Raw genomic sequence first — 22,452 nt, forward strand, 5'->3', positions numbered from 1 at the left:
ACACCAAAAAGAAATGCAGATGATAAACGGGTATTCATTGGACAAATATATTATACTAGAACTGACATGTGATTACATTTTCACGCAATTTGGGTGCATAGATCCTGAGAAATCAGTACCCAGAACATTCATCTCTGGCTGTAATAACGGCCTTGATAAGCCTGGGCATTGAGTCAAACAGAGCTTGGATGGCGTGTACACGTACAGCTGCACATGCAGCTTCGACGCGATACCACAGTTCATCAAGAGTAGTGACTTGCGTATTGTGACGAGCCAGTTGCTCGGCCACCATTGACCACACGTTTTCATTTGATGAGGGATCTAGAGAATGTGCTAGCCAGGGCAGCAGTCGAACATTTTCTGGATCCAGAAAGGTCCGTACAGGACCTGCAACATGCGGTCGTGCATTATCCTGCTGAAATGTAGGGCTTGGCAGGGATCGAATGAAGGGTAGAGCCACGGGTCGTAACACATCTGAAATGTAACGTCCGCTGTTCAAAGTGCCGTCAATGCGAACAAGAGGTGACCGAGACGTGTAACCAATGGCACCCCATAACACCATACGCCTGTATGGCGATGACGAATACACGCTTCCAATGTGCGTTCACCGCGATGTCGCCAAACACGGATGCGACCATCATGATGTTGCAAACAGAAGCTGGATTCATCCGAAAAAATAACGTTTTGCCATTCGTGCACCCAGGTTCGTCGTTGAGTACACCATCGCAGGCGCTCCTGTCTGTGATGCAGCTTCAAGGGTAGCCGCAGACATGGTCTCCGAGCTGATAGTCCATGCTGGTGCAAACGTGCAGATGGTTGTAGTCTTGCAAACGTCCCCATTCGTTGACTCAGGGATCGAGACGTGACTGCACGATCCGTTACAGCCATGCGGATAAGATGCCTATCATGTCGACTGCTAGTGATACGAGGCCGTTGGGATCCAGCACGGCGTTCCGTATTACCTTTCTGAACCCACGGATTCCATATTCTGGTTACAGTCATTGGATCTCGACCAACGCGAGCAGCAATGTCGCGATACGATAAACCGCAATCGCGATAGGCTACAATCCGACCTATATCAAAGTCGGATACGTGATGGTACGCATTTCTCCCCCTTACACGAGGCATCACAACAACGTTTCACCAGGCAACGCCGGTCAACTGCTATTTGTGTATGAGAAATTGGTTGGAAACTTTCCTCATGTCAGCACTTTGTAGGTGTCGCCACCGGCGCCAAACTTGTGTGAATGCTCTGAATAGCTAATCATTTGCATTCACAGCATCATCTTTTTGTGGGTTAAATTTCGCGTTTGTAGCACGTCATCTTCGTGGTGTAGCAATTTTAATGGCCAGTAGTGTACCTGTTTAGTTATCATCCATAGTTCACTGAATATCGTACGAGAGAAAGGACAGCTGAGGTTCGTAAATCAGTGTTCATTTGTAGAGGGAAACTTTTCTCTCTCAAGGAAATTTGTGACTAACGAACTCAGAACATGCTCAAGAACACTGCAGTAAACCGATATTTACGATATTGGTCTGTAATTTTGCAGACCAGACCATTTTCTCTTACTCTGTACGGGGATCACCTGCGTTTTTTTCCCAGTGGCTTGTGACTTCCCGCTGGGTGAGAGATAAGCGATAAATGTAAGCTGAGTAGAGGGCCAAGACCGAAGAGCACTCTCTGTAACACGGAACTGGGATTCCACCTGAAGCTGGTGTCTCACTTTTTCTTCGGTGTGGCGCAGTGTATCAAGGAAAAAAGATGTCGGCAGTCAAGCTGTACAGTTACAGTTAAATGGCAACTGGGTGTACGATTACGGAGAATTTGTGATTTGCTTCCTGACTAGGCAAGACAAATATATGGCAGAAACTCATGTGATAGAGAGAGAGAAAAACGTTACAGAGTTGTACTGGGGTGACATTTCCTGGTAACTAACCACTTTTAGATCAGTATGGCAGAGAGAGAGAGAGGTTACGGCTGCAATGGAAACTCTACAGGCCATGCTCAGAGAGCCGTTAGTGTCGCTGAGGTATCGCCCAGTTCGAACAGCGACGCTTTTAAGCCGTTGCGAGTAGTCATTTTACTGAATGAGAGAGTATCTCCTAATAAAATGATGAACTGTATTCATCAACGTGAATACACCTGTGTACAGGAGAAGTAATTTATTGTTAACAGAATATACAATCAAACGATTACTTGCTAAGCTATGTACATTGCTATGTAGCGAGAAGTGTCAGCGTCGCTAAGAGAGAGCCGTGTGGGCAGTGTCATGTTCCAGGAAGCACTGCTAACACGACTAACTTACATGAGAGGAACTGCCGCGAGAAACCGTTGTTACGACAGAGTCGAACAGAGATCGGCGAGACGTGGTTGAGGTACCCGCCGAGAGGCAAGACGTGCGGCTAGTAAATCAGACTATTGTCCACCCGGAGGCAGCGTGAAGAAATCAGTTAGCGAAGCATTAAGACCCATCGGATTGGAAGATAAATCATTTATCACCAGAGGAACATAAAATAGTTTTTCTTAATAATTTAATAGCAATTTAACACTTTAACAGAAAATAATTATCAAGTTAGCTTTCCTGATATTTTATGATAACTGGGATGATCTCCCGGCAACCCCCTTACTTTCTGTGCAACGTACTGTGCTAAAAACAAAAATCTACCTTAGTACTAGTAAAACACATGATCTATAAAGCGACGCTTATAACACCACTGTTTATGCCCTTTTATACGAGTTAAAATCGATCTGACGAGAAATGGTTAAAGAAATAATCACAGAACACACACCTTATTTTAATATGTGTGCAGTGATAGTGAATTTGCATAGTAACATGATAGAACACCCAAAAGTGTGTAATCACTCATTAAATCCTATCTAAAAGTTATGTAAATTGTATAGTTTTATCTTACAGCCGAAACCGGTCTCACGAGGATGTTTTCCCTTATCTGTAATCACTGAGTCTCGACACCAAAAGGTCGATAAGTGAAATGTTTCATTAAATCAATTTAAAAGTAAAATTTACGCATTGTTGTTGTTGTTGTTGTTGTGGTCTTCAGTCATGAGACTGGTTTGATGCAGCTCTCCATGCTACTCTATCCTGTGCAAGCTTCTTCATCTCCCAGTACCTACTGCAACCTACATCCTTCTGAATCTGCTTAGTGTATTCATCTCTTGCTCTCCCTCTACGATTTTTACCCTCCATGCTGCCCTCCAATGCTAAATTTGTGATCCCTTGATGCCTCAAAACATGTCCTACCAACCGATCCCTTCTTCTAGTCAAGTTGTGCCACAAACTTCTCTTCTCCCCAATCCTATTCAAAACCTCCTCATTAGTTACGTGATCTACCCACCTTATCTTCAGCATTCTTCTGTAGCACCACATTTCGAAAGCTTCTATTCTCTTCCTGTCCAAACTAGTTATCGTCCATGTTTCACTTCCATACATGGCTACACTCCATACAAATACTTTCAGAAACGACTTCCTGACACTTAGATCTATACTCGATGTTAACAAATTTCTCTTCTTCAGAAACGATTTCCTTGCCATTGCCAGTCTACATTTTATATCCTCTCTACTTCGATCATCATCAGTTATTTTACTCCCTAAATAGCAAAACTCCTTTACTACTTTAAGTGTCTCATTTCCTAATCTAATTCCCTCAGCATCACCCGATTTAATTCGACTACATTCCATTATCCTCGTTTTGCTTTTGTTGATGTTCATCTTATATCCTCCTTTCAAGACACTGTCCATTCTGTTCAACTGCTCTTCCAAGTCCTTTACTGTCTCTGACAGAATTACAACGTCATTGACGAACCTCAAAATTTTCATTTCTTCTCCATGAATTTTAATACCTACTCCGAATTTTTCTTTTGTTTCCTTTACTGCTTGCTCAATATACAGATTGAATAACATTTACGCATACTGTGGAAAATAGAAAACGCTTCACAGTCACGTGTCCCTCGAAATGTATCTCTATCATAGAAAGCACAATGCCTTGTCTTCCGTAGTCATCTCCGTTCCATATCAGTATCCAATGACCTACCTACAGTGTGACTGAGACGACTCTAATACAGTGCAACACCTTTACGTTGCACTGAGTTGTAACATCGCCTTTTCGGATGCTGCAGACTCAATTTGAAATAATTTTGCAGTCTTGCGTGGTTAAAAGTACTTTCGAGGGGATGGGGATAGTTGTCGAGCCTTTAGGAGTGGGTTCGTGTGACAAGATTATACAGCCATTATTGGTCACCTTGACAACAGAGGTATTTGATGTTCGCAATACGGGTCATGTTGGGACACGTTTCTGAAGCAGACTGGTCCAGATCGACGCCATGACAACATGTGGCGACCATCTGTTGAGAATGTTACTGACAGTTTTCGGGTGTCTCTCCCACGGCGTCAGTTTCTTCATACCGAGCAGGGTAATCTGTCCTGTAAATGTCGAAACTGGTAGCGGAAAACGGAAAGCGATTAACGTAGCGACGAAACATAACACCAAGCAAGTCCACGCAACTTGCCCCAAAAGATTAAAAACTTACCTGTCACTGGCGGAATTCATCTTGTGCAACTTTGCAATTGGCCGGAGCAAACACAGCTAGGCATGTCACAGAGCTCCTGATGAGGTTGAAAAGGATCAAGAAAAATATACCCAGAAAAGAATAGATCTCTGCGTTAGCACAATTGATTTTAATCATTCTCCATTTTCTAATCGCATCCACGCTATAGAAAATACTGTGCGGTTTTTTAAGTGTTCTTACTTCTTTGAAACTATAAATGATAAAAACTTAAAAACGATTACGTTTACAGAACTGCCGGAAATGTTTATAAATAAATATGTTATTATCTATACCAGTGACAGCAGAAACACACGATTCGAAATGTTGCATGGAAAATGCATCAATGTAACATGATATGCAACATCTTTTTAAAGTTTATTTCGTTTAACTGGCGGATAATTAAATAATTACGTTTCCTATTCAGTCCCAGTGGCCTCTAACGAGTATACCGAGCTAGGTGGCACAGTGGCTAGCACACTGGACTCGCATTCGGGAGGACGACGGTTCAATCCTGCGTCCGGCCATCGTGATTTATGTTTTCCGCGATTTCCCTAAATCACTCCAGGCAAATGCCGGGATGGTTCCTTTGAAAGAACACGGCCGACTTCCTTCCCCATCCTTTCCTTATCCGATGAGACCAATGACCACGCTGTCCAGTCTCGACCCTCAAAATAACCCAACCTCTAACGAGTTTGCTAACATGAGTATTCAATTTGATTTTTAGTTTCACGTCAACAGAATTAGCTTTTCCGAGTTCCAACGTCTGTCTGACATTTTCTCTGTTGAAGGAACTATTTAGCTGTTGCGATTCAATCGTTGAACATCTTTGGCAGGTAGATAAATGAAAGTATTCCTATTAGGGTACAAGAGGCGTCATTTGTACGACCAGAACTATGTCCTCGGAGCAGTGTAACAAACATAACACGAGGAACACCGCCTTAATACATTTTATGTAGGCGCAGCAATTACCTGTTGCTGCGCTGTACTGTTATCCCGTCGTATCACAGCCGGACGTGCGTTCGATGGGAGCGGTTATCGTACCTCACGCAAGCCTATAAGATTTTTCGTTTTCAAAATTCAGTCGAGGTATTACTGAAAGGATTCCTTTCAAACGACCACGTCCATCAACCATCACACCTTTCTCCAATTCTAGCTTGAGACTCATATCGCTTGACAGCTGTCGATGACATGCCCATCCCCTATTCCCCTTAGGCCGCTGTTACATTGGCAGAGTGTTTTGACAAATCTTATATATAGGGTAGGACAGCGATGTTTTATAGAAGATAAGATAAAATACACCATTAAACCGTCAAAAGTTATAAAAAACATCTTTTGTAAAGGCTATTTGGCAAAGACATAATATGATACGGGCCTTACGGGCTCTACACACGCATCAATCGCCCGACGTACAAAGTGGACGCCTATAGGCGTTTTGTCAACCAAGAACGGTTGGATACATGACAGTCTACCCCTCCCCCCCTCCCACTTCACGCGACAAACCGTGCCGTCACCAGCGCTGCGGTGCCAGTCGCCCGACAGAAGTTCGTATTCTGTGCGCAGGATTAAACACTGTCCAAACTGGCAAACGTGGCAGAGTGCGAAGGGGAGGAAATTTTGGTGACAGAGTTTCTGGAGAAATTTAAAGGTTGCAGGCGTTTGTGAGACGCCTCGTGCGAGGAGTATAGCGATAGAACGCAAGAAATGAACCACTGTTTCGTTTTTAACGAATCCATAACTCACTAATGTAACACGTAGAGATAATATAAGATTATATTTTCGAACAAAACTCCAATGACTGTTAGTTTTTCGGCGTTCAGGTTTTACTTTCGATACCTATCGGAATACTAATAGCGGAACAGAGTAAGATTAGATTGTAAATTTGAGACTGAAATGAACTCTAAAAAACAAAAAACAGACAAATTAGATTTTAGATTTCATTTCCAATAAATCTACGTATCGGAAATGAAATCTAAAAACCGATATACAGACAGTTGATGGACATCTATTCACAAAACATACTCGCTTCAGTGTTAGGTGCGTTTAAAAAGCCAGCCTACGACCACGGCTTGTGCTATGAAGAGAGAAAATATAAAACTTCCTCGGAGATTAAAACTGTGTGGTGGGCCGAGACTCGAACTCGGGACCTTTGCCTTTCACGGGCAAGTGCTCTACCAACTGAACTACCCAAGCACGGTTCACGCAACGTCCTCCCAGCTTTACTTCGGCCAGTATCTCGTCTCCTACTTTCCAAACTTCACAGAAGCTCTCCTGCGAAAGTAGCAGAACTAGCACTCCTGGAAGAAAGGATATTGCCGAGACACATGGTTTAGCCACTGCCTTGGGGATGTTTCCAGAATGAGACTTTCACTCTGCAGCGGAGTGTGCGCTGATATGAAACTTCCTGGCAGATTAAAACTGTGTTTGGAAAGTAGGAGACGAGGTACTGGCGGAAGTAAAGCTGTGAGGAGGGGGCGTGATTCGTGCTTGCGTAGCTCAGTTGGTAGAGCTTGCCCGCGAAAGGCAAAAGTCCCGAGTTCGAGTCTCGGTCCGCACACAGTTTTAATCTCTGGGAAGTTTCATATCAGATCACACTCCGCTGCAGAGTGAAAATCTCATTCTACAGACCGAGCGAGGTGGCGCAGTGGTTAGCACACTGAACTCGCATTCGGGAGGACGACGGTTCAATCCCATCTCCAGCCTTCCTGATTTAGGTTTTCCGTGATTTCCCTAAATCGTTTCAGGCAAATGCCGGGATGGTTCCTTTGAAAGGGCACGGCCGATTTCCTTCCCAATCCTTCCCTAACCCGAGCTTGCGCTCCGTCTCTAATGACCTCGTTGTCGACGGGACGTTAAACACTAACCACCACCACCACCATCATTATACAGAAAACATAGATTTCTTTTACACTTCTAACACCTGATACACGCTTCATATCTTAGGTACCTGTTGTTGTGTTTATTAGACACTACGCGTCACCACCAATTGTATTCTTTTTTCTTCTAATGTGAAATGAGTTCCTTAAATTCGTAGGGGCCATGAACATAATATGATTTACTTATTTTGCATTACGATGATACATTTCGCCACTCAACCAAAAGCGACGTTGCAGGTTTCAGGAATTATTTTTGATAATAACTGCGGGGATACACTAATGTTGAATTGTAGGTCATTGTAAATGTTGTGGATTGGCAAGACAGCCATCCCACTATGACAGGAAGCCGAAAGGCACGCGTTTAAGCTCACGCAGGCTGGCGTGAGGTCTGGAACAGGACACGGAAATTATAATAGCCAATAACGTACGTAGCTGCTGGAATACTTAACTTTAATCCATAATTGGTGAACATTGCTCTTGACGGTACATGTTTTACAGCATCAATAGTAACTGGTAATGGCGCCTTGCTAGGTCGTAGCAAATGACGTAGCTGAAGGCTATCCCAACTATCGTCTCGGCAAATGAGAGCGTAATTTGTCAGTGACCCATCGGTAGCAAAGTCGGCTGTACAACTGGGGCGAGTGCTAGGAAGTCTCTCTAGACCTGCTGTGTGGCGGCGCTCGGTCTGCAATCACTGATAGTGGCGACACGCGGGCCCGACGTATACTAACTGACCGCGGCCGATTTAAAGGCTACCACCTAGCAAGTGTGGTGTCTGGCGGTGACACCACATTCCTCCCTCGCAAATCGGCGGACGGTTGTAGCATAAGGCTTCCGCCCGCCGTGGAGAGGACCCCATGTTGGCGTATGCGACGAGGTGGGGAGCCTAACAACAGGCGAGGCCGTGCCACCCGCACCCTGCCATTCGGACCGAGGGGAGCTAGGAAACGCCTGAAAACCTGCTTCAGGGTGCACGCCAACATGCGGTGTATGCGCCCGGAGAGAGACAGGAGGGGCCGAAGGGTCGACCTCCATCGGGCCGGGGCACCCGACGGGCGAAGACGACATATGGTCCGGAACGGGCAAGAGTTCCATGGCGGAGGACGGCTGGCCACCGGAAGCGATCGGCGGCGCGTGACCCAGGGAGGCGCCCGGCGGTTGCAGCGACGCGTCCACTGCGGGCGTCGCCGGCGGGAGAACAGGAGGCGGCGGCGGCGGCGCGTCGCCATGGGGCAAAATGGAAGGCTTCGTCGGTAACACCTGGGGCTGAGGCGAGCCAGTAGATGGGTCCCCAGTGCGCTGGCCGGACGGCACCGTCGCTGAAAGCAGACGGGGAGCGGCAGATCCCGTGCGACGACAGAGGCGCAGCCGATTGAGATGCCGACGCACCTCACCAGAGGCCCCCAAAACCAGATACATCGCGCGGCCGAGGCAGCGAAGAATGCGCCCTTCGAGCCAACGCCGTGATCCTCGATAGTTGCGGTAGTAGACAACGTCGCCCGAAGCAAAAGCAGGTGGCTGCAGCTGCACAGGAATCTGACGCAGCGGATGTAGCAAAGACATCGAGGTGCGATGAGGGCGACCGTGGAGCAACTCAGCCGGGGAGCGACCATCTCGGGGCTGAGAACGATACGAGGACAAAAAAAGCAATAACGCGTCCTCCCGAGAATGCGACTCTTTCAACTTCAACATCTGTGACTTGAAAGTCTTGACCAATCGTTCAGCGGCACAGTTTGACTGTGGCGAAAACGGCGCGGACGTCAGATGTTGAATACCATTGGCCTTGCAGAATGACTGAAATTCTGCGGACACGAATTGGGGCCATTGTCGGTAACAATCGTCTGTGGAAGACCTTCAATGCAAAAGATAGCAGATAACGCTTGGATGGTGGCAGATGACGTCGTGGAAGACATCCGGACCACAAAAGGAAAATTACTGAATGAATCGACCAGAACCAACCATCGAGCATTCCAGAATGGACCAGCAAAATCGATGTGTAAGCGTTGCCAAGGGGAAGTAGCTTTTGGCCATGCAAAGAATTTCCGCGGTGGTGCTGATTGTTGTTCGGCACACACCATGCAAGAAGAGCACATATTCGTAATCGCGGAATCGATTCCGAACCAAGTACAGCGCTGACGAGCAAGTTGTTTCGTTCTCACTATACCCCAATGTCCTTGGTGGAGAAGCTGTAAGACAGAGGACTGTAACGAACGTGGGACCACGACCCTGGACTGATCATTATCAGAACGCAACAGCAAAACACCACGTCGTAAAAAAGTCTCTCCTTGTGAGCAAAAAATCGGCGAACCAATGGATCCCCGATCCGTGACTTTGACAAGGGTCATTGCGTAGCAACAAAACGCAGAACGGTAGCAAGGACAGGGTTGGCAGCTGTGGCTGTAGCTACACGACGAAAATTAATCGGAAACGATTCGACCACGTCATCGGTTTCCGAATCAATGAACATGCAAGCAAGTTCGGAGGAATCGAATGCTCTATCCTCAGCAACAGGCAAACGGTACAACGCATCGGCGTTTCCGTGCTTAGCAGTGGCCGATACAAAATATCGTAGCGGTACTGCGAGAAGAAAATAGACCAGCGAATGAATTTCTGCGCTGTACGTGGAGATACAGGCTTGGTCGGATGAAAATGCGATGTCAAAGGTTTGTGGTCTGTGTTGATGGTAAAGTGACGACCATACAAGAAATCATGAAACTTTGTACCACCAAATACGAGAGCCAATGCTTCTTTCTCGATCTGTGAATAATTTCGTTGCGCAGACGAGAGCAATTTGGACGCAAAGGCAATAGGGCGATCGTGCGAACCATCTTTGTGCGCAAGCATAGCACCGATCCCGAAATCCGATGCATCGACCATCAACAAAAGGGGTTTCTGGGGATCGAATGGCGTAAGGCAAGTATTGGAAAGCAACGGCGATTTCAACTGGCGAAAGGCGCGTTCGCATTCCGTCGTCCAGACGAACGGAACACCCTTACGGCGTAAGCGATGAAGCGGAGCTGAAATGGAAGAGGCGTGGCGCACATATTTATGGTAATAGTTGATTTTTCCCAGCACACTCTGTAGCTGCTTCAAATTCTGCGGCGAAGGCAAGTCTTGTATGGCACGGAGGTGCTCGGGACTGGGATGTATGCCTTGGGCATTGATTACATGTCCCAGATGGGGTACGTCACGAGCAAAAAACACACATTTGTCCTTCCGCTAGCGAAGACCGTTTTGTCGCATGACCTGAAATAATGTTCTGAGATTGGCTAAATGTTCGTTATCCGTCTTTCCGGAGATCATAATATCGTCCAGATAGTTTGCTGCAGTAGGGACCGACGCACGAACAGTTTGCAGATATTGCTGAAACAATGCAGGGGCGGATGCACATCCGAATGGCAGTCTTTTGAATCGATACAAACCAAGATGCGTGTTAACCACCAAAACGCGCTGGGAGTCTTCGGCCACCGGTATTTGCTAGTACGCATCTGCGAGATCCAACTTCCAAAAATATTTACCCGGGCACAGTTTATCAAAAAGATCTTCCGGGAGGGGTAAAGGAAAAGTTGCAGTCACTAGTTGGAGAATCACTGTTGCCTTGAAGTCCACACAAAGTCTCAATTTTCCGGAAGGTTTTGGCAAAATTACTAAGGGTGATGCCCAGAGAGAAGCCTGCACACGTTCAATTACACCTTGTGATTCCAAATCGTGTAATGTTTCTTGCGACCTCATCACGCAATGCGTGGGGAACATTGCGCGCTCTGAAAAATTTCGGTTGCGCGTTGACTTTCAGTTCCAAATGTGCTTTATAGTTCTTAGCGCAACCGAGGCCCGTTGCAAAAAGTCTGCAAATTCTTGACAGAGACGAGAAACACTGGCTGAAAGCACAGTCTGGTTCACTGATAGGGCCTGATTTACTATAGACAAGTTAAACAACTGAAATAAATCCAAACCAAACAAGTTCACTGCAGAAGAAGAACGAAGGACGTAAAATGACACAAGTTTTGTTTGTCCCTTGTATGTTGCAAGAAGGCTGCACTGTCCTAACACAGGGATATTCTGAGCGGAATAACTATTTAACTTACCATTTGTGGCATGCAAGGGAGGTGTGCCCAGTTGTTTGTACGTGTCTTTATTGATCAATGAAACTGCAGCTCCGGTATCAAGCTGGAATGGGATCAAGTTGCCATTAATGTCCAAATCTACAAAAAGTTTATTGTCCTGCTGATGACAAGAGCGACTGTCTCGTGCAACGTGAACAGACACTGGTACAGAATCTCTTGCGACTTGACGGGATTTCCGGCGATGTCGATGCACACGATTTGTGGGATGAACACAGTCACTGTCAGAGAGATTGGCACTGGACAGAGTGGCATGAACTATATGAATTTCCATGGGCGAAGCGTCGCGAGCCTGTGTATTCTTGGTTCAATTCCGAGTCCAGCACGAAGCAAAGGGCCTGGAATGGTTTTGAGTGTCCGATTGGAGCTTTTTCTAGCAAACACTCTGAACATGGCCTTTTTTGTTACAGAAAAAGCAAACAGCTTAGCGTGACGGGCAATTCTCACACGAATGTTTAGTAGCACACCGCGGGCATGATGTCACTGCATTTGCTTGCTGGCGCGGTACACGTGGCTGAGGGCCAGGTGGCCGCGGCGCGGCCGGGTGCGAGAACTGTTTACTGTTCCGTGCAGCTCGCCCGGCGGGCCGGTTAACCTGACACACGGGTGGCGAAGTTGCAAATGATTCCTGAGTAAAGTCAAGTGTGTCCTGCCGATCCAATATGTCCATCACTTGTTGAAGGGAGGGACTGACTAGTTTCAAAATCTGTTCCCGTATACGAACATCAGAAACATTCTGTGCAATTGCATCATGTACTGTAGTATCTGAATAAGGGAGTACACACTGACACTCAAAAGCACAATCCCTAGCAAGGCCTTGCAAGGTTGCAACCCACTCCCGATTAGTCTGACCTGCCGTACGTTTTGTACGAAAGAAGGTACACCTTTTTGCAACGACATTGACTGATTCTTTGAAATATGCATCTAATGCAGACAAAATTTCATCGTAGGACAGAGTTGCTACGTCGCGTCGGGGAAACAATTTGAATATAACATGGTAAGTGGACACTCTGACACACGATAATAAGAAAGGCTGTCGCTCGTTACCTTGAATCCTGTAGGCGGCGAGATGGAATCCAAATTGGCGTGACCACTCCGTCCAGCTTTCCAGTACCGCATCAAAAGGACGCAAAGTTGGAGCAACTGCGTGTTGTGGCTGCGTGAGAGGTGGAGCGGCGGCCGCCGCACCGTTTTGCATTGCACGTTGACCCTGGACAAGCTGTCCAAGGGCATTCAGTAAGGCCTGCGTCTGCTGGTTCTGTAAGCGATATAATTCGGACAGTACATCTGGAGATTGTGGCGAAGCCATTACACAAGTAAGTCAGGGCAGTATAGTTACGAACGCGAATTGGCCTCGTCGCCAACTGTTGTGGATTGGCAAGACAGCCAACCCACTATGACAGGAAGCCGAAAGGCATGCGTTTAAGCTCACGCAGGCTGGCGTGAGGTCTGGAACAGGACACGGAAATTATAATAGCCAATAACGTACGTAGCTGCTGGAATACTTAACTTTAATCCATAATTGGTGAACATCGCTCTTGACGGTACGTGTTTTACAGCATCTGTTGTGACTTGGCAAGACAGCCAAGCCACTAGGAGAGGAAGCCGAAATGCACGCGTTTAGCTCACGCAGGCTGGCGTGAGGTCTGGAACAGGTAAAGTAATTATACTAGCAAAAAAGGTACGTACCTTCTGGAATACTTAACTTTAATCCATAATTGTTGAACATCGGTCTGACGGTACATGCATCACAAGATAAATAGCAAATGATAAAGGCGCCTTGCTAGGTCGTAGCAAATGACGTAGCTGAAAGCTATGTTAACTATCGTCTCGGCAAATGAGAGCGTAATTTGTCAGTGGACCATCGCTAGCAAAGTCGGCGGTACAACTGGGGCGAGTGCTAGGAAGTCTCTCTAGACCTGCCGCGTGGCGGCGCTCGGTCTGCAATCACTGACAGTGGCGACACGCGGGTCCGACGTATACTAACGGACCGCGGCCGATTTAAAGGCTACCACCTAGCAAGTGTGGTGTCTGGCGGTGACACCACAGTAAATTCTGTCAGTGGCTAGAGATCGTAATGTAGCTAAAATTCTCTCCTCACAGATTTCAGTTTCTCTCGTGACTGTTCCTTTTCGTCAAATATTGTTTAATGTCGTTCAGTAGCTCCGGAAACCATGTTTCATCCATCTGTAATAATCCCGAAAATCATCGGCTAACAGCTCCTTAAGTAATAGAGCGTGGGGGAATTTCTTCCTTTGCATTATTCATTTCTTTGCAAACAGCTTCTTCTCAGATTTTTTGCCTCGTTAGCTTTAAAACAATCAAGACAAATCCCAATGCTCTCTCAGATTTTTGGCGTTGTTAGCTTTAAACAGCCAAGACAAATCCCATCGTAATACCAAGCGGAATCTCGTCGAACATAACCTCAGTGCGGGTGCGGGGTGCATTCGTAGGTTCCTGCTCATTGTGTTAATGTGTTTAGGGATCTGTCATATTTACAATGCTTAGTTCGTTAATATTACTTCCACTTGCTGCAATTAATCGACATGATCGTACTATCGAAGGCTCTGCCTGACAAGACACAAAACAAAGGCAGCACTGCGATAAGCGAACAAATCACTAGTGGTACACTGAGCAGACTACTCTGCCAGTTCGTCACTTTCACTGCTTTCCAGCAACACGATCTTTCCTGTTACATACACTACGTTCTGTATTGTCAGATTCCCTATCGTCCCATTCAGTTATAGAATTACTGATACAAATTGTGGCTCCATATCAGCATCGTGCAAGGCAAAGTAATCTGGAACTTCCCATGTCAACCACTCATATCCCATGAGAATTATGAGGTATTGTAACGACTGCGACACTACAAATGTCACATACTGCCGTTCTTGTCACTGTATGCATTCCTGATGTTGGTAGGTTAATTTACGCACCCATCCATTACCACAGCATTAACTCTCACAAGGGAACCTCCCCATCGCACCCCCCTTAGATTTAGTTATAAGTTGGCACAGTGGATAGGCCTTGAGAAACTGAACACAGGTCAATCGAGAAAACAGGAAGAAGTTGTGTGGAACTATGAAAAAATAAGCAAGTCCATGCGCAAGATAGGCAACATCAAGGATCATGTGAGCGCGGGAGCGCCGTAGTCCCGTGGTTAGTGTGAGCAGCCGCGGAACGACGGGTCCTTGGTTCAAATCTTCCCTCGAGTGAAAAGTTCAATTTTTTATTTTCATACATTTATTATCTGTCCGTTCGTCCGATGCGAGGTAACTGCGCCGTATTATGGGGACGCTACACCTAAACGGAAAAATTTGAAAACGTTAAAAACATATGATTTGTCAGAACATAGGAAAAACTGTGCGACTGTGAAACTGTTGCATTCATTTGTTGCAGTTTATGTGACAAACTCTTATGTTTTCATCACTTTTTTGGGAGTGATTATCACATCCACAAGAAAACCTAAATCTGGCAAGGTAGAAGAATCTTTTTACTCATTCGCCAAGTGTACAAGTTAGGTGGGTCGACAACATATTCCTGTCATGTGACGCACATGACGTCACCAATGTCGTATAGAATATATCAGACGTATTTTCCTGCGGAGGAATCGGTTGACCTATGACCTTGCGTTCAAATGTTCCCATTGAAGAGGCACGTCCTTTCGTCTACTAATCGCACGGTTTTTAGCTGCGGTCGCAAAACACACAAACTAAACTTATTACAGTGAACAGAGATGTCAATGAACGAACGGACAGAGGGGGACTGATGACCTTAGCTGTTTAGTCCCCCTTAAACTTCCCAACAACCAACCAACCAACGAACGGACAGATCATAACTTTGCGAAAATAAAGAAAATAAACTTTTCACTCGAGGTAAGACTAGAACCAAGGACTTCTCGTTCCGCAGCTGCTCACGCTAACCACGAGACCACGGCGCTCCTGAGCTCACCGTCTCCTTGATGTGGCTTATCTTTCAAATGGACTACTTAGTTTGTAAATTTTGCTGATTTTTCCATAGTTCCACACAACTTCTTCCTGTTTTCTCGATTGATATGCGTTCAGTTTTTCAAGGCCTAGCCACTGTGACAACTTACAACTAAATCTGAGGGGGGTGCGATGGGGAGGTTCCCTTGTCAGACATATCGTTGGTTAAATTTAATTAATGAAGTACAGCATTTATGTTGTAAATCGGTTCAATCTGTGTACCTAGTGAACGACGCGATACATCAGTAAGTCATTTCTTTTCGAGTTCGATGTCGTAACTCCCGTAGCCACAAATATCTTTTATATATGTAGAAGTCGTTGCTGTTTTTTACTTTAACATGCGAATTACTAGTCTTTGTGCGTTGCATGGAGGGCTTTTGTTTTTGTGGCTGGTTCGTGTCTGACTTGTCACATCTATTGGTTTATCATGTAACAGCTTGCAAAATGATTTGAGTGGCTGCCGTTACGGAGCCTGTTCCTAGTACCAGCAGAGTTGGGCGTCCCAGTTCGACTCCATCTGCAACAGACTCATAGGTAGTAAACACTTTTTATTTGTTGAATTCAAGCATCGACAAGAGAATTGATGAATTTTCGGTGGACTCTTAAAGTAAAAGACATGGTAACGTAAAGTATCTCAATTGGGCCCATCGCGGTCACTAGGGATTGTGTATGTAGTGTTTTCGGCGTTTTAGAGTGTCAATTAGGAAATGTATGTGACAGGTCGAAATTTAGTTTCGATAAAATTCTACATTTTTAGACAAATTGGTAACGTTAAATGGTTGGTGTCTCGTCCTTTCTCGTGCTCTTCTTGCGGCTGAGGATGAGGGAGACTTGACATGGAAGACTAATGGGAAAAGGGATACCTTCCCTTTATTTTATGTTAATAAAGGAAATTGGGAGTGGTGTAGTATTTATACGTATTCTCGTCACTGGGAGGTTTGAGGGCTTCGAGGGATCAAATTACTTGCATTCTGATAAGTCATCGCATGGAATTAAAAATTCTGAACCTGGAGAGTTGCACCAATACTAAAAGGGCTATTGATTGAGATGCTACAAAGGGATCTGTTGGAAGGGGTGTGTGTTGCCGAATTATTCTGATAATGTATCTTTGAAATATTTTTAAATGTTCCGCTTGCATATATGCCTTGGGAAGGGCTGTAATCATTTTCATTTCTTGTGTTAGTCTAATAGGTAGAGAAGCGGTAGTTTTTGGTGCCCGATTGTGACAAGAGGAAGGTGGGGGGGGGGGGGGGGGGGGGGAGCGGGCGGCGGCGGCGGCATTGCACGGGTTTGTGCCTAGTGTAGCTCGAGGCAAATGCAGTGAACTCCGCTGCTAAATATACATACACCTCTGGTGGAGATGGCTACAGCCATCAGTAAGTAATGCAACATACTTCTCCCTCGGCCATTTCCGTTCGAAAAAAAAAATTCGGAATTTGTTGAGACTTCGTGAAATATTCCCGCTTAGCCCCGGTAGTTTTATAAAGTTGCGACAGGTGGCAGCACAATGTGCAGCCTTCAAAATGCCGTCTATAGAGGGAGTGCGTCCCAGACGACGAGCTGCCACCGAGTTTCTTCTGGAAGAAAAAGCAGGCCGTTGCAGGTGTATACAGGCACTTGCAGTGTGTCCACGGAGGCGTGTCAGTACGGTTAGTTGTCGGGCGAGGGGTCTGTCGTGGCAACGAGGTCGCACAAACCTGTCCGAACTGCCGCTCGCAGGCCGCCCGCTCGCAGCTGTGACTGCTGCAGTGTTGTAACGTGCCGACACTCTCATTCGAGGTATCGGTGGATCACAGAACGGCGTCACTCAACTGGACGGCCCTATTGGTAGAGCTGACATACTCGTCCAGCAGTTGTGGTACTCAAAGGGGTGTGCCCGCTGGCAAATATTGACCATCTGTGCCGAATTTCTTGTCCGATACGAGGCTGATCGTGACATTTTTTTAAGCGGTCACAGCCGATGAAACATGGGCTAGTCACTTCCAACCCGAAAGAAATCGGCAATCCACGGAGAGGAGCCACACCATCTCCCCAAAGAAGAAAAATTTCAGTGCCGCATTCCCAGCCGTTAAAGTGATGGTGTAACACTACGCTACTGCGCACGATACTTATTAAAGCCTGTACTATAGTAAGTTGACGGGTTTCACCTTATAAGAAAGGATTTTGGTATATATGTTGACCGCGTGTACCTGAATGGAGGCAAAATCAGACTTTCACCCACTCAGTAACAACAATGATACGTCAAGCAAGTCTGAAGTGCAACTACACGTTAGGACGGACAAGAAACAACACATCAGATGCTACCAAATTGTTAATAATACGGTCGCCAGCCTAATTAGGCATTAACTGAGTTTCTTCCCTGTACAAGTTGATGTACGTTCATACAAAACAACACGTAATAACACTGCATAATATGGTAAATTTTAGAACCAGAAAATCTACTGAACTAATAATTTCACTTTCTGTACTAATATGGACAAGCCATAAATACACAACAATACACCATAATGTTTACTACAAACTTCGTACTGTCTATTGATCTGATTAAAATCGGGCATAGGTTACCCTAGAAATAGCACTTTTGAAACACACATACAATGTCAATTTTGAAAAAGGTAAAACACTAATGAATTTTGGTTTTATATTGACTTTAACTTTGCTGGTCAAATCAGTTCAGTAGGTTTTATATTGACTTTAACTTTGCTGGTCAAATCAGTTCAGTACACTTCAGAATTTAAATGAATAGAAAAGAAAAAAGGGGGGGGGGGCCTGAAACTGTTATGATCACTGTATTGAAAAAATTGATTAAAGGATTCATTAAGCACTCAAGATTTCCAATAGGTGAATTACTACTCTTTTTAGCTTATTTCCTGCTCATTTAATTACCATTTTATCTGCCTCAAACAATTAAACTTCATTACTAAACCAATTTCAACATTATCTTCCAACTTTGCCAGACCTACATATTCATTAACAACAAAGTTCTTTAAACATCATTCTAACATAGATAGGTCTGCAGGTAAGTATTATTAACATAAACTTTAAATCTTCATTTCGGGACACTCGGACTGCACAACATGTGGAAAGGACCCTATCTAGGTTAATGATGAGGATTATTAAATGATAGAACAGTTCTGGTAAAAGTTAAATTGTTATTGAACAGTCAGGAACAAAAGTAACACTGGTCCACACGAATACAGTACTAAAAGATTCAGCCTGTTCGTATCGATGCGGCGGTTGGCGGGCGGCGAGATGGCGAGGCGCAGAGCACACATACAAGCACAGCTATGGCTCTTGATGTATCGGCACTTTACTTCTTCATAGCGTCGCAATATTTTTCCATTTAGTGCCTATGGCATTTTGCCATGCTTTCTAGTCGTCGGAAACGGCACATCCGAGGCTCAATGAAACTACGTTTTCCAGGAGAACCTCCTCGCTCCAGAACGTGTTACTCAGACCGACGCCCAACTCCGACTACTACTGCTGAGCCCGTTATGCCGTGCAGCGCCCGTGTGCATTTTCCCGCGCTCGCCTACCATCCACCTTTTACCGCTCCCCTACAGACAGGGTATTCACCAAAGGTTTTGCACTCCACATATCCTAATACATTGCCTACGTATGGACCAGGCGCACAATTACAACTTTAACATCTTACAACAGTTTCAACAATTCTCACATTTGCATTTTGTTATAATATTGCTTGCAATTTGACATAAACATTAATATTCACATCGAAAATTGTTTATAGTTTAACATAATGACATGAAAAGAAAAAAGAAATGAAATCAGAACATCGCTTACACTAATTTATCGAAAATCAGAAGAAAAAAATAACAGTTGTTGTTGTTACACATGCCCCTGTTTCCAGTAAATTTCACTAAGTGCAAATTTGATGGGAACACTAATTTTTATATTCATACAGTGGTTCTGAATCTTTGTGTGAATGTCCCAAAAAAAAATTTATACCACAAACTTCCTTTCACTCACATTATATAGGTCTACACTTTTTAACATATCAAGAACATTTACTTATTATTTACTTAAGTGCCTTTGGCTCAGTCCAATCTCCTATCACAACATTATTTAAATAGCAAATTACTCATTTTTACTAAATTTCTGAAAGAAATAATTTCAAAATCTGGAACACAAACATTTAATTACAAAAGCAAATGCAAATATCTATATACACTATAAGACAATTTGTTGCTGCTTGCATTGAATGGCAGTCCATTTCCTTACTTACTAAAAAAAAACACACAATAATATTTAGAAAATTCACTACCTATATTTGCTGCCTATTATTCAGATTTGGGCAGACCATTTCGCATCATTTTACCACATCACCTGTACCACATTTACAATTCTCCATTGACTATTTATCTGCCCTCATTGGTGTTTGGCAGCCATTTCTTTTATTTGGCTTGCAGCATTTACCCTTTCTTTTTAGTCCTTTTCTCCATACATCTTTACATTTACAGTACATTTGGTAATCTGAAACTCACATAACTACATTAGCACACTGACATTGGTATACATATATTTACAAAGATTTGTTACATTTGGAATAAAATAGTTTCAGCATAATATACAGCACATTTATTGCAAATTGCTTTCTGATTGTACTTAGGTCACTCACTCCTAGGAACATACAGTTTCAGGTCCACAACGTTTCTTACACCTAAAGGTCTTTTGGATTTTGGGTAGATCAGGTAGTAAGCATTATCGTGTGGAATGTTCTGTATTATATACGGTCCATTATAAATATATTTAAATTTCATGGTTCAGTTCACTAGACTTTTCGTGGGTTTTTAGAAGACCATAATCCCCAATTTTAAATTTTCAAACTTTCAGATATTTATCGTGTCTTTTAGATCTAGATTCAGCTTTTTGCTTTGCCCTCTTTCTGACTAATTCTTTCTTTTGACTCAACCGCAAACTTGTACAAGGCGGAAACTCTAGTTTTTCCTCAATTAAACTTTTACTTCTGCTGCCCAACAAAATTTCTTCCGGTGGGAACCCAGTAGATTCATGATGTGAGGTGCTCATGACATTCTCAAAATCCGATATAAATCTACCCCAGGCTCTATTGTTATGACTGCAGTACGTTCTACACAATCTCCCTGTTTCTCGCATGTACCTTCAACCGGGTTGCTAGCAGGATGGTAAGCTGCGATATATTTAACCTCCACACCATTTTGCTCCATTCCTTCTTCCCAAATTTTGGATATGAACTGGGGACCATTGTCAGATAGTACTGCCTTGGGTTTCCCGATGGTTCTGAAGTATTCGACCATCCTACTAAATACAGCTTTTGCTGTTGTTCTTTTCAAGGGGTATAATTTCACAAACTTCGAGAATACTTCCAAAATTACTAGAATATATGCACAATTTCCCGAAGTCTTTGGGAGGGGACCATAAAGATCTACTGATAATAATTCTAGGGTGTCTTCAGGTAATGTATTTTGCATTGGACCTCTACTAGTTCTGTTCTGTACTTTGGCCCTTTGACAGACATCACACGACTTAATTCGTTCCTTTACCTTCTTACTGACACTACCAGCAATCACTACTACTTTATTCAATTTATCCAAACATTTCTTTGGCCCACTATGCCCCAATGCTAAATGAAAATAGTCTATGACATCAGTATCAAACTGGTGTGGCCAACATACTCTCCATTCCTCAGTGAGTAAATCTTTCCTCCTATATAAAATGCCTTTAAAGATTTTGTAATATTTCTTAATTTGAGGATACTGCACACTGTCAAAATTTACCTTCACAGATTTCCATGTCGGATCCTCATTCTGATGGCATCTCACATTTTTACATATTTACTCAATTTTCCTTTTTCCTGAAACCTCTTTCATATATCTTATCTGAAAAGTACCCTCTTCACCATTTTTATTGGGCACTTCACTCATACCATTAGGCAATCGAGATAAAGCATTTGCCACATAATTCTCAGTACCCTTAACATAGCAAATCTCGTAATCAAATTGTTGCAGGTACAAAGCCCAACGTGTTAGCCTGCCATTAAGTAAACGACAATCTTTAAGAAAATTTAAAGCTTTGTGGTCAGTATGTATTATGAGCTTATGGCCCCATAGATAATTTCTGAATTTCTTTAACCCCCATATAATGGCTAAAGCTTCCTTTTCCGATATAGTGTAGTTTCTTTCGTATTTTGTTAGAGTTCTACTTGCAAACGCGATAGTCCTGTGTTCGATTTCTTTGCCATCACAGATTTCTTGGAAAACTTCTATACCAATTCCATAAGCACTGCTGTCAGTACTCATGTGGAAAGGTTTTGACAGTATGGAGCGATGCAAAATTATGTCATTCAAAAGTTCACTTTTTAAATTTTCAAAATCTCTCATGCACAAAAGCACTATTTTTCTTGAGTTAATTATTCAAATGAGGACTATTAAAAACTTGCCCCTTGACGAATTTTCTATAGAACCCACATAAACCTAAAAATGCTTTCAACTGTTTTCTATTTCTAGGAGCTGGACACCCTGCTATTGCACTTAACTTTTCCGGGTCCTTGCCAATACCGGTCATAGTAATAATGTACCCCAGAAAATTTATTTTCGACTTCACGAATTCACATTTTTTCCACTTAAGTGTCATGCCCCCTGCTTGTAGAGCAATAAAAACTTTTTGCAATAATTTACAATGCTCTTGCCATTCTTCAGTAGCAATTAGTAAATCATCTACATAAATGGTTAGCCGGGAACTCAATTCTCTCCCTAATACAAATTCCAGAGCCCTAATAAATACTGCCACAGAAGTGCTAAGCCCATATGGCACTACTTTATACTGATAGCATTTCCCGGCGAATACAAAAGCGGTATATTTACGGGATTCTTTACTCAATGGGATTTGCCAGTATCCGGCGGTCATGTCCA

The sequence above is a fragment of the Schistocerca piceifrons genome, chromosome 1, assembly GCF_021461385.2.
Source record: "Schistocerca piceifrons isolate TAMUIC-IGC-003096 chromosome 1, iqSchPice1.1, whole genome shotgun sequence".
Classification (NCBI taxonomy): domain Eukaryota; kingdom Metazoa; phylum Arthropoda; class Insecta; order Orthoptera; family Acrididae; genus Schistocerca; species Schistocerca piceifrons.